The 12,564-nt window shown below is 53.9% G+C and overlaps 1 protein-coding gene across 2 annotated transcripts in view; it reads left to right on the top strand.

Moving 5' to 3' along the window:
- USF2 (upstream transcription factor 2, c-fos interacting) overlaps nt 1-12,564 on the top strand; it is a 411,291-nt gene that overhangs the window by 141,449 nt on the left and 257,278 nt on the right. The window lies entirely within an intron of this gene.

Below are 12,564 nucleotides of genomic sequence, written 5' to 3'. Positions count from 1 at the left end.
GATTCGTGGTTGAGGGTCAGCACTAACAGTTCAAGGCTCTGCCTTTTGGCAGGAAGTCAGCTCAAGGGTCTTTACGAAGTACTTGACCCCGGTGGGGGTGCATATTTGACGACAAGGCATCCACATATAACCTTATCCGGACGACTAGCTGGTGCATTCCCCACTGGTACACATTGAGAGCCGTACGTCTGCTGACGGAGTTGGGTTTCTCCAGCATGGGGTCTGGCATGGATTCACATGCTCATGAATATTCCCCGTCGTCAGGCTGGGAATCCTCGGTAAAGAAAAAACCAGTATCAGTTTCGTTTCTGATCTGTCTTTCGTAGTAATAACCAATCACTGGTCTCTGCGTCATACTGACCACAGCCAATGACTGCCCTCTACCTAAGCACCGCCTCTGGCAGCCATCTTCAGATTTTTACCGCACGTTCATGTGTTGGGATCCTCGTGCTATTGCTCTCGAGCGTTAGTGCTATTTTTTCGCGCTTTTTCACAAAAACTTCGATTCTTTCGGTCAAAAGAGCCTCAAGCTCCACCGATCCTACATCCGATCAACGGGGACCCGTGTCGGATTCATCTGTGCCCCTCAAGGGTGAAGATTTCGTCGAGCTACACTTCGGAGGACTCCAGAAGCTTCTCAGGCCCGGTCTCGGAGATGGCCCAGGAGAAGGGAAGCTCGACGCCCGGAAAGCTGTTCAGGGCCTGCCCTGGATGCCAGCTGCAGAACGTCTTCAAGGAGGACGAACACTCTTTCTGCCTTTACTGCCTTCATGGGGACAAGACGCACGTGGAGAAGGACTGTGCGTTTTGCGGCAACATGTCGGAACGGACCATGAAGGACCGCCATCAACGTCTCGCCAGCTGGCTGGAGGGTAAGAGCCCGTCTGGCGAGAAGAAGAAGAAATCTGAGCGGTCTTCTAAGACCTTTGAGGGCGCCCCGGCGACGGGGGCCCAACATAAGGCCAAGCACCGCGAGTCCGCTGGCACCGGGAGCGCCGAACGGTCGGGCTCTACGGGCGCCAGGCAGGGCGCACCCTCCCCGGCACCATCAACCACGAGCCAACGCTCTGGGTCGGGTAAGAGGAAGGCCGAGCACCCGGCGAAGCTCCTGGAGAGACCCCGGTCGAGCTCTAAGGCAGAGGAGGAGCGTGGCAGTGCCCCCTCCCTCAAGGATAAGGCGGTGAGCGCACCTAAGGTGGTGAAGGCCTTGATCCATTCGACCAAGCCCTCTATCGAAACGGTCGCGGCGGCCCTGGCCCAGCCTGTGGAGGCTGCACCAGTGGTGGCGGCCTCGGGGCCCAGAATCTCCCTGCCTCCTCGGAGGGAGTCTTCTTTCGTGCCCATCGATAGGACCCCCGTGAAACCCTCCGTGGGGAAGAAGGGGGGGCAGGGCGTCGTCGTAGATTCGGCCTCAACCTCAGAAGAGGAACTGATCGAGGTCTTAAGCCACGGCCTAGGCGTGGAACAAGACCAGCCCGTCGGAATGGGCCCCGACGCAGGTGACGACGACGACATCGTCGAGGATACCGACGGGGCCCCTGCTCGCCCGTCGGATTCCCCTCTGCCAGCGCCGCAAGACAACTCAGCGGCCATTTTGTTGGCTATACAGTCCTTATGCTCCGAGATAAGGACGAGACTACCGTTACCGACGGAGGAACCTCTCCCGTCGGGGGATCCAGAACCGGGACCTTCTGGTGTTCCCCCTACCAAGAAAAGAAGGATCCATCCACCGCCTCCTTTTCAACCGTCGCGCCCCGCCCAGCCCTCCTCCCCGTCCACCCGAGGGGATGATACGGGGACTGACACGGCAGCGACGGGTACGGACGACGAGGCATACGACGAGGATTTTCCGTCGTCGCCTCCCACCAGGGCTTCTCCGCCCGACGAGATTGGATCGTTCCACTCAATGATCGCCAGGGCATCCGAGCTTTTCCAACTCTGCCCTGAGGAGAAGAAAAAGGAAGGCTTCCTTTACCAACGGCGCGAGGCCAAGAGGAAGACGGTCCTCGCAGTGCCTCTGTTAGACGACATTTGGGATGAGGGCCTTTCCCTCCTCAAGAACCCTTCCACGACGCCAGCGAAAAGAGACCGGTACGAGAAAAAGTACCGGGTCCCGGACTCGGCCCCCCTATGCCTCCGGGCGCAGCCTACCCCGGACTCCGTCGTCTCCGCGGCAGCCAGGAAGAAAGCGGGGGGGGGTGCGGCCTCCACGTCGACTTCCCCGCCGGACGGCGAGGGAAAGAAATTGGATGCCATGGGACGCAGAGTCATCTCGTCGGCGGCGACGACGATTAAAGCGGCCAACGCCTTGGCTATCGTGGCCCGCTACGACAGGGAACTCTGGTACAAGATAGCTCCTCTGCTGGATTTTCTGCCGGACGACAAGAGGGCGGAGGCCCTTGAGATCCTGCAGGAAGGTGAGGTGGCCTCGGACCACGCCATCACCGTGGCGACGGACATCGCCGACACTGGGTTCCGCCAGATGGGCAACGGCGTTTGCCTTCGACGTCGCGGATGGCTCAAGGCGACGGACTTTCGGCAGGACGTCCAGACCAGGGTCCTGGACATGCCCTTCGACGGGAACAACCTGTTTGGGAAGACAGTGGACGATTCCCTTCAGGCCATCAAGGCGGATACTGAGACGGCCCGGGCCCTTGGAGTGCTGCAGCAACGGCGGACGCCCTTTCGGAGCGGCGGAGGCAAGGGCGCCTCCAAAGGTTCCGGCGGCGGTTTCGCTTCCTACCGTCAAGCGGCCCGCTCGTCGTCGCAAGAGGCCTACAGAGGACGAGGCAAGTCTGGCGGACCCCGCCGTCGTCGCCAAGGAGGCCAAGGCGGCAAGGCCGCGTCCAAGCAGGATTGAACCGGCCGTGGGGTCGGGCCCCCACCGAAGCACCCCGGTGGGAGGCCGGCTGGCGGGCTTCGTCAGCGTGTGGGAGTCCATCTCCACCGACCGTTGGGTGCTGGACGCCCTGGCCCGGGGCCACGCGCTCGAGTTTCAAAGAAGGTGCCCGCGCGTCCCCCCCGTGGCCAGGAAAGAACTTCACGTCCCTCAACTTCTCCTGGAGGTAAAGGCGATGCTCAGAAAGGGCGCCATCGAACTCGTCCCAAAGAGGCTTCGGGGCTCCGGAGTCTACTCGCGTTACTTCCTCGTGAAGAAGAAGACGGGAGGATGGCGCCCCATCCTGGACCTGCGACGCCTGAACAAGTTCATCAAGGCGCAGAAGTTCCGGATGGTCACCCTCCAGCACGTCCTGGGTCAGCTGGAGGAAGGAGACTTCCTATCGTCGTTGGATTTGGAGGATGCCTACTTCCACATTCCCATCCTGAAGGGGCACCGAAAATTCCTCAGATTCGTGGTCCAAGGGCGTCATTACCAGTTCAAAGCCCTTCCCTTCGGACTACGGTCGGCACCCAGGGTTTTCACCAAGTGCCTCGCACCGGTGGCGGCGCAGCTGCGCCGCGAGGGGATTCACGTCTACCCCTACCTGGACGACTGGCTCATCCGCGCCAAGACGAGGGAGCTCGCCGTGGTCCACACGGCAAGGACCGTCCAACTCCTCACGGACCTGGGATTCTCCGTGAACTACGCCAAATCCCACCTGGTGCCCGCGCAAGTCGCACTGTTTCTGGGAGCGAGGCTCGACACAGTGTCCCTTCTGGCCTCCCCGTCGGAGGAGAGGACCAGGACCATCTTGGGCAAGGTGCAACGGATGTTGGTGGCCGACGCGGCCAAGGTGAGGTCCATCAAGTCCCTCCTCGGGATGATGTCTTCCTGCATCTACCTCATTCCCATGTGCAGGCTCCGGATGCGCCCGTTGCAAGAGTTCCTGGATGCGCGCTGGATCCAGACGACGGGCAGCTTCGAGGAAAGGATCAAGCTCGACGAGAGTTTCCGACGAGCGATACGGTGGTGGGGCACCCGCGCGCATCTGACGGCGGGCATGGACTTCCAGACCCCAGCCCACCAGGTGACTGTGACCACGGATGCCTCCCTAGAAGGGTGGGGAGCGCACACCGAAAATCTGCACGCAAGGGGACTCTGGCTCCCGACGGAGAAGTCCCTGCATATCAACGTCCTGGAGCTCCGTGCAGTGTTTTGGGCCCTCAGGTCCTTCCTTCCGTCCCTCAAGGGCAAGGTGGTGAGGATCTTCACCGACAACACCACCACCATGTTTTACATCAGGAAACAGGGCGGAACCAGGTCCCCAGCGCTGTCCAAGGAGGCGCAGGACCTGTGGCATTGGGCCGTCGCCCAAGGGATTCTTCTGGTGCCGTTTCATCTGGCAGGGATAAAAAACACCATCGCCGACTCACTCAGCAGGGAGCTGCGCTCGTGCCACGAGTGGGAACTACGGCAGGATCTGGTGGATCGCCTCTTCCGACGGTGGGGCACACCCCAGATCGACCTGTTCGCGACGGCGACGAACACCAAGTGCCGGAGGTTCGCCAGCAGGTTTCCCCAGACGAGGAGCATGGGCGATGCTTTCTCGTTCCCCTGGGAGGGCCTGTTCCTCTACGCGTTCCCTCCCTTGCCTCTGCTAATCCGGCTCCTCAGCCAGCTCAAGAGGTCACGGTGCAGGATGATCCTCGTCGCACCCGCGTGGCCGAGGCAGATATGGTTCCCGGACCTTCTGGACTTGTCGGCGTCCCCGCCAATCAAGCTGCCGGCGGACGCGGATCTACTCTCCAGGGAAGGAGGCGCCATCCTCCACCACGACCCGAAGTCGCTGAACTTGCAGGCCTGGCTCCTGCAGCGCTAGAGTTTGGAGGATACGACATACCGGCCGATTGCAGAGAGGTTCTTGCAAAGGCCAGGGCGTCCTCGACTCTTAAATGCTACGGACACAAATGGAAGAGGTTCTCTGTCTGGTGCCACGCACAGAAGATTAACCCTCTACGGATTACGGCTCCCCAAGTGCTGCCGTACCTGCTGACGCTGGCCAAAGCTGGTCTGGCACACGCGTCCATCAAGATTCATCTTGCTGCGATCTCCCGATACACCAGAACCACGGGCCGGACGTCCTTGTGGTCTCATCGTCTGGTGAAAGAGTTCATGAAGGGACTGTTCAGATCGTTCCCGCCGGTGAAGGCTCCGGCCCCGGCGTGGGAGCTCAACGTGGTGCTGACCAAACTCATGGGACCTCCTTTCGAGCCTCTGCACTCGGCCCCGTTGAAGTTTCTATCGTGGAAAACAGCCTTTCTCGTGGCCATCACCTCCGCACGACGAGTGGGAGAGATCCAGGCCCTTTCCTGCAAGGCCCCGTACTTGACTTTCCACGACACGAGGGTAGTGCTCAGGACGCACCCATCCTTCATGCCCAAGGTACCGTCGGACTTTCATCTCAACGAACCCTTGGTGTTACCTGTGTTCTTCCCGTCGCCTTCGTCGCCGGCTGAGAGGACTTTGCACTCGCTGGATGTAGCTAGAGCGCTGAAGTTCTACGTGGACCGCACGAAAGGTTTTCGGAAGACGTCACAACTCTTTGTGAACTTTGGACCTGTCAATCAGGGGAAGGCTCTCTCGAAGGCTTCCATCTCCAGATGGCTCTCCGGCTGTATCATGTACTGTCACCGGTTGGCAAACCGACCGCTGCCTGGCCGTCCGAGAGCCCATTCCACCAGAGCGATCGCAGCTACCACGGCGTTCCTATCTGGTGTGCCCCTGCTGGACATATGCAGGGCTGCTACGTGGAGGTCGACGCACACCTTCACGAAATTCTACTGCGTCGACCGGGATTCCAGGGAGGAGTCCAGGGTCGGCCAAGCAGTGCTGCGCAACCTGTTCGCCTGAGGTGAGCCTGGTGAGGAGGTAAGATGCTTAATGTTGAGTTGATGTGATGCTTAATGTTGAGCCTTTGCCACCTCCCGTGGTTGTGCATGTGTGTACTGCTATGTATTCTTTATTCATGAGCATGTGAATCCATGCCAGACCCCATGCTGGAGAAGGAACAAGTTACTTACCTGTAACTGTTGTTCTCCAGCATGGGTCTGGCATGGATTCACATGCGAACCCTCCCGCCTACCCCTCTGCGGCTCTTCACTTGGTCATACTGCCACTTCACGTGCTTCCAAATCTGAAGATGGCTGCCAGAGGCGGTGCTTAGGTAGAGGGCAGTCATTGGCTGTGGTCAGTATGACGCAGAGACCAGTGATTGGTTATTACTACGAAAGACAGATCAGAAACGAAACTGATACTGGTTTTTTCTTTACCGAGGATTCCCAGCCTGACGACGGGGAATATTCATGAGCATGTGAATCCATGCCAGACCCATGCTGGAGAACAACAGTTACAGGTAAGTAACTTGTTCCTTCTCCATAAATGATCCAAAGTCCTGCTTGACGCCATCTCGGGACGCGCTGTTCCTATGTGTCGGACTCGACACAGTGACATGTTTGGCCTCTCCGGAGGAGAGGGTGAGAGCAATAGTAGGCAAATTAGTGGGCTTGTCATCGGCAAGGATTGCAACCGTGTGGTCCATCAAGTCGCTGCTGGGCATGATTTCCTCCTCCATCGGCCTTGTCCGCCTCTTCACATGAGACCTCTTCAGGAGTTCCGGGATGCCAGGTGATTGCAGGTATCTGGGACCTTAGCAGACAAGATATCTCTCAACAAGGAGTTCAGTCGAGCATTAGTCGTGGGGTGCGAAACCGCCTCTCGTCCAGGGTACTCTGTTTTCATGTTGCGCCTTATCAGAAGACAGTCACCATGGACGCCTCTCTAGAAGGATGGGGAGCCCACACCGGACAGTTGCACGCCAGAGGCCTGTGGCAGCTGGAGGAAAAAGGCCTCCCCATCAATGTCCTGGAACATTGGGCCATATTATGGGCCCTGAAGTCTTTTCTGCCGTTGGTGAAGGGCAAGGTGGTGAGGATCTTCAGACAACACCATGTTCTTCATTCGGAAGCAAGGTGGGGTGGGAGCAAGGGGGGGGGGTGGGCAATCTCCAAGGAAGCTCTGGGCCATTCGGCAGGGTATGTTCCTCGTCCCTTTTCACCTGGCGGGTGTCAAGAACACCATCTCAAACTCGCTCGGCAGGGTGTTGCACTCTGAGCACTAATGGGAGCTCGCCAGGACCAGGTGGACCTTCTGTTTGACAGTTGGGGCAAACCCCAGATCGATCTGTTCGCAACGACAACCAACACCAAGTGCCAGCAGGTTCCCTCAGCCGAGGAGCATGGCAGATGAGTTCTCGTTCCCGTGAAAGGGATGGTTCCTGTATGCTTTTCTTCGTTTCCACTCCTGCTACAACACTCCGACAATACCACTGCAAGATAAAACTAGTCGCCCCAACGTGGCCAAGGCAGATATAGTATCCAGACCTGCTGCGTCTGTCAGTGGCCCAGTCCATCAGGCTACCGAGGTTACCGGATCTTCTGACTAGAGAGGGGCGGTTTTGCACCACAATCGGGTCGCGGAACCTGAGGGCATGGATCCTGCAGCCCTATAGTTTGGAGGTTATGTTTTACCAATGGAATATAAGGCGATCCTGGCCAGAACCTCGTCAACGTTGCAATGCTACAGCCATAAATTGAAGCGTTTCTCTGTGTGGTGCCAGACTCAGAAGATCACCCCTTTAACCCCCATCCATCCCCCTTGCGGATCCTGGCCCCTCAGCTTCTACCCTATTTGCTCTCCTTGGCTAAGTCGACATTGGCTCATGCCTCTATCAAGGTGCACATCGCTGCCATATCCCCGTACACCAGGTCTCCGGGTAGACCCTCACTGTGGTTGCACATACTTGTCAAAAAGTTCCTCAAGGGGCTCTTCAGGGCTTGGCTCCAGCCCTGACTTGGGAACTCAATGTAGTTCTGACAGTATCCCTACATATTATCCCCAGCAAGAATATTGCCGTACATATGGTTGTTTGTCTCGCCATAGGTGATATTTTTGGGGGGGAATAATTTGTTGGTGCAGGGGTTGCGGGGGTGTCCCTCACACATTTAAAAATAATGGCGGGGTGTCCCCCGCATGGTCCATGGCTCAATATCGCCGCAAAAATATGGTGATATTTTTGCGGGGATATTAACGCATGGAACCGTTCTGACTAAGCTCGAAGAGCTACCTTTGAACCTATGCATCAGGTCCCGCTCATGTCCTCTCGTGGAAGACTGCTTTCCTTGTGGCTGTCACCTCAGCTCGGAGGGTCGGGGATATCCAGGCCATCGTGCAAGCAGCCTTATTTTTAACGTTCCACGCTTCAAAGGTGCTACTGTGTACACACCCCAACTTTATGGCAAAGTCACCGTCAGAATTCCACCTCAACGAACCTTTGGTGTTGCTGGTTTTCTTCCCGAATCCATAGTCTCAAGTGGAGAGGGCTTTGCATTCACTGGACGTCGCACGTACAAAGAACTTCAGTTGTTCACCAACTTTGGACCTGTAAATCATGGAAAAGCCCTATCGAAGACTTCATCTCCATGTGTCTCTAGCTGCATCATGCACTGTCATCAACCGGCGAGTAGCCGCCTACCAGGCCGACCGAAGGCCCACTCTCCCAGAGCCATTGCAGCAACGACTGTTTCTCTCTGGTGTGCCCCTGCTCGACATCTGCCGGGTTTCTACGAAGAGGTCCACAAACACCTTCACGAGGTTCTACTGCATCGACAGGGATTCCAGGGAGGAGTCCGGAGTCGGCCAATCGGTGCTACGCAACCTGTTCACGTGAGGTGAGTCTGTTCCAGAGGTGAGTGTTATTGCTTCTGTTGAGCCTTGCCACCTCCTGTGGTTGTGTATATTTACTGCTGTGTAATAGTTATTCATGAGCATGTGAATCCATGCCAGACCCCATGCTGGAAAAGGTTTAAGTTACTTACTTACCTGTAACTATTGTTGTTCAGCATGGGTGTGGCATGGATTCACATGCAAACCTTCCCTCCTTCCCCTCTCTCGCTCTTCTTGGTTCATACTGACACTTTACATGCTTACCAAATCTGAAGATGGCCACCAGGGGTGGAGCTTAGAGGACTGTCATGGATGGGGCAGTATGACGCAGAGGACAGCAATTGGTTTAGAGGAGAAATGCAGTTTTGAAGTGAAAATGGTTTTTCCTTTTATCGAGGATTCCCAGCCTGACTGGGGATATTCATGAGCATGTGAATACATACCAGACCCATGCTGGAGAACAATAGTTACAGGTAAGTAACTTAAACTGTACCTACAACTCACTTCTCCCTCCTTCTTAGGCTGGCTGCTCTAGCCTACTACCAAAACCTTGAGTAGCACAGACTTCTACTTGAAGTTGGGGCTCTGCATAGCAAGGGGATAGTTTTATAAAGTCCTACCATAAGTGTTTAAACGCGGGTGCAAGGGGTATAAACCAGGTAATTGTGGGAGCCTAGGTTTGTCTATAAATACTGATCTTCTAACGGGTGACAGGAACAGCTGCAGATTTTGGCACTAATAGGCTAACCCCTGCCCAGAATTGTCACAGAATTAATCAGAGTGTGCCGTCATTGTTAGGACAGATTTTCATTTGTGTATAATTTCCCCTCCAGTTGCGAACCTCAACTTTTTGCTTTCGTCTGACCATCCTAGCCTGACTTTTACAAGTGGAGCTCATCTTGTTAAGAGGAAACTGACATGCCCTTTAGACTGTCAGTACTGGGAGATTTTGTTTCCCTTAGTCTTACTTCTTCTTAGTCCATTTCTTGGCAACATTTGATCAGTGCACAATTTAACTTCCAGTACAGTGGGCTGGGGTCTCTTTATAATGTTTAAGGCTCTAGACTCCCTCAAAGGATTTTTGGTGAATGTACAAGTGTGTCCAGGACAGAGCTGGTGGCAGCAGTTACTTTTAAAGCATTTTTTACTCTCTTTGATGGTCCAAACTGCATTTGCTGTGCCTAAAATGTCCATGAGGTCCTTTGTTCTATCCTGTAGCCGTTTTGTCCCTTTTCCTTCCCCAGGTCGAGCAGACCTGGGAAATTCCTTATTTGGTCATACAGACCCCCGTGCAAACCGAAGCTTTTGCGGGCTTCTGCATGCCTTTTGTGTGTGCGCCCATGAAGTGGGATGGAGCTGTCTAGTTCCAATACACATCCTTGGTGCTAGGATGTCTGGTGTGCTGGGATGACTGGGACCACATGGTCCGTGATTGGTCCGCGTCTAGAATGGTTGAATGTGAGCAGATGTATTGGTTTCTTTGTTTTGGCACAAAGAAGATTTCGGATAAGAGAAGGCACTCTAGACCTATTCCAAGTTGATCTTCTGAGTTCAAACCAACCTTAGTAAAGGAGCCAAGTATCCTGAACCGAAGAAACGGATCCGTGGAACCGCTGGTAGGTTTGGCACCCTGACCCCGCTATTGTCAGAGCCCCAGTTTTTCATCGGTCACAGAAGGCCTGCAAGGGCCCTTTGACCCGTTGGAGTAGTGGAACTAACTATTCTCGGCACGTCCTGCTTAACCTGCAAACGTGCCCCTTCGGAAGTGTTCCTGGACCGCCCAGTGAACTGACCAACTCGTACAGGACCTTTGCTTTGGAGTCGCTGCCGTCTTGAGTTTGGACCTGAGACTTTGGGAACCGTAAGCTCTTGGTAGAAGGCACTCTCCTTTTGTAGATCTAGCATTCCCAGGTCTGGAATTGGGAGTCTCTGCGTGAACACGAGCCTATGCAGAACCCGTGTCGCCCCGCTGTGCTGACAAGCGTCGTAGGTGCCTTGCTGCTCTGCCCCCCTGTGCCATAAGACGAGCTGCAGGGGAACTGGCCTGATCTCTTCCCCAGAAGTGGAGAAATCGCCACCGTCCCACCACGGACTGAGGTACCGGAACGCAGCCCCTGAAAGCTGGAGAGACGCGCAACTTCCAGAATCGAACCAGCAAGCGAACTGGACTTGACAGGCGAAATTTGGTCCGGACTGCCTCGAGGGTCGGTGAGTACTTGCAACACTAAGCGGTGGCCCCTGGCGCATCCATAAACTTTTACACACGATAGTCGCCCAAGGGCCACTCACCTTTGTAAGGATAGTCTGAATTACCATCCTATTCCCGATTCCTGGAAATAGCTCTGCGCCCTTGTGGAGACCGTCCTTGAATAGTGGAACTCTATTCTTAATCACTTAACCCCCCTTTCTGAGACCCTACAGCACCTTGAAGAGACACATTTTTTGTACTTGGAGGCATGATAGAGTGCTGGCGCGCTGAACGTACTTTTGAGCACAAGCCTTCACACTGTTGTATTTGATTTTAAAAGGCCTTTAATACATGTATTTGGATGTTTGTATATATACACCCGAGTGAGAGTAATTTGTGGTGTTTACTGTGTGTGCGCTCATTGTGGACATTCAATCACCCTCACCACTACTGAGACCCAGTCTTGACTGCCGTCAATGCTACCTTGATTGGTCTGGCTTGTCCAGAAGGTTACCCTGTTCCAAGAAACTAGGTTGGCCTACTGAACCTCTGCCCACCAGGTCAGAGTTAGGAAATCAATCTTAACAGTCATCTATGCCCTTGTTTCAGAAAAAGTTACTGCCTGGTACTTAATGATACTGTCATTATCAAAATCAGACACTATTTGTTGATCTATTAGTTTGTGGAAATATTTATTATGTTTGTTTTTGAATTACAGATCTTAAATTAACACAAATAATGGTTGCTACACTTTGCCAAATTGCCAACTCTTGTTTTGACCAACATGGTTTTTTCAAGGCAGAAATCCTAACTTATCAACCTCAAATCCTAGTTGTATGATGACATTTCTGATTAAGAACTGGTAATCAGTTAGCAGTCTATCACTCTGTCCTGTGACTCTTTGTCCCTGCAATTTGTATTTCACATTAAATATAGTTCGCAGTTCATTTCACGCTATATAATTTTGTGTCCATAGTCCTGTTGTGTTCCTTGTAATGGAGGACCCGGCCTCTATCTGGCATCCGCATGCTTTCACTCATTGAGTTACCAGTCAGTAACTTTTCTGAAACAAGCGCAAAGATGACGGTACACTCGCGATTAATCCTACCATAAGTGGACTTTAGAAAAACGACCCTAACAGTTGCCACTCCTCAAGATTGCATGAGCATCTTCAGAGCAAAGACTGCTTCAGTGGCAGGTTTGATCGTCGTATGCAAGGACACTACTTGGGGTACACCACCCCCCGCTCGCATTTTGCAAGCATTATTCTCTTAATTGAAGCTCTACCTCTGATGCTCAACTGTCCTTCAGAACATTTTCACCGAAGATGCGTTTTCAGTCATTTGTATCCTCTTCTGTTGTTTGCTTCGTAGTATCCTGCAAATATGGAGTGAGGGGGGGACCCTATGCATGGCTAAGAAAGTTCTCTGCCATTGGATCTTTTGTAGATTCACGTCCTTATTGAATACTTGGTAACCAAATTAAAATGTTTTTCTACACCAGTAGATATTTCTGAATCCTTCTGTATGAGCCCCCCCCTTAACTATGTGAAAACCTTCCCATCATCGTTTCTCTGAGAACCATGTGCCTAGAGGCTGTCAAAATTGCAGTTGTACTATAAAAGATCATTTTACAGTACTAGGAACTTTCAATACAATGATTCCCCACCCCACCCCACCCCCCCATCATATACTTGTTTTAATGTACACATGTA

This window comes from Ambystoma mexicanum, chromosome 1p, assembly GCF_040938575.1.
Source record: "Ambystoma mexicanum isolate Mex_15411 chromosome 1p, UKY_AmexF1_1, whole genome shotgun sequence".
In the NCBI taxonomy this organism is placed as follows: Eukaryota; Metazoa; Chordata; class Amphibia; order Caudata; family Ambystomatidae; genus Ambystoma; species Ambystoma mexicanum.
This window is presented reverse-complemented; position numbering and strand designations above follow the sequence as displayed.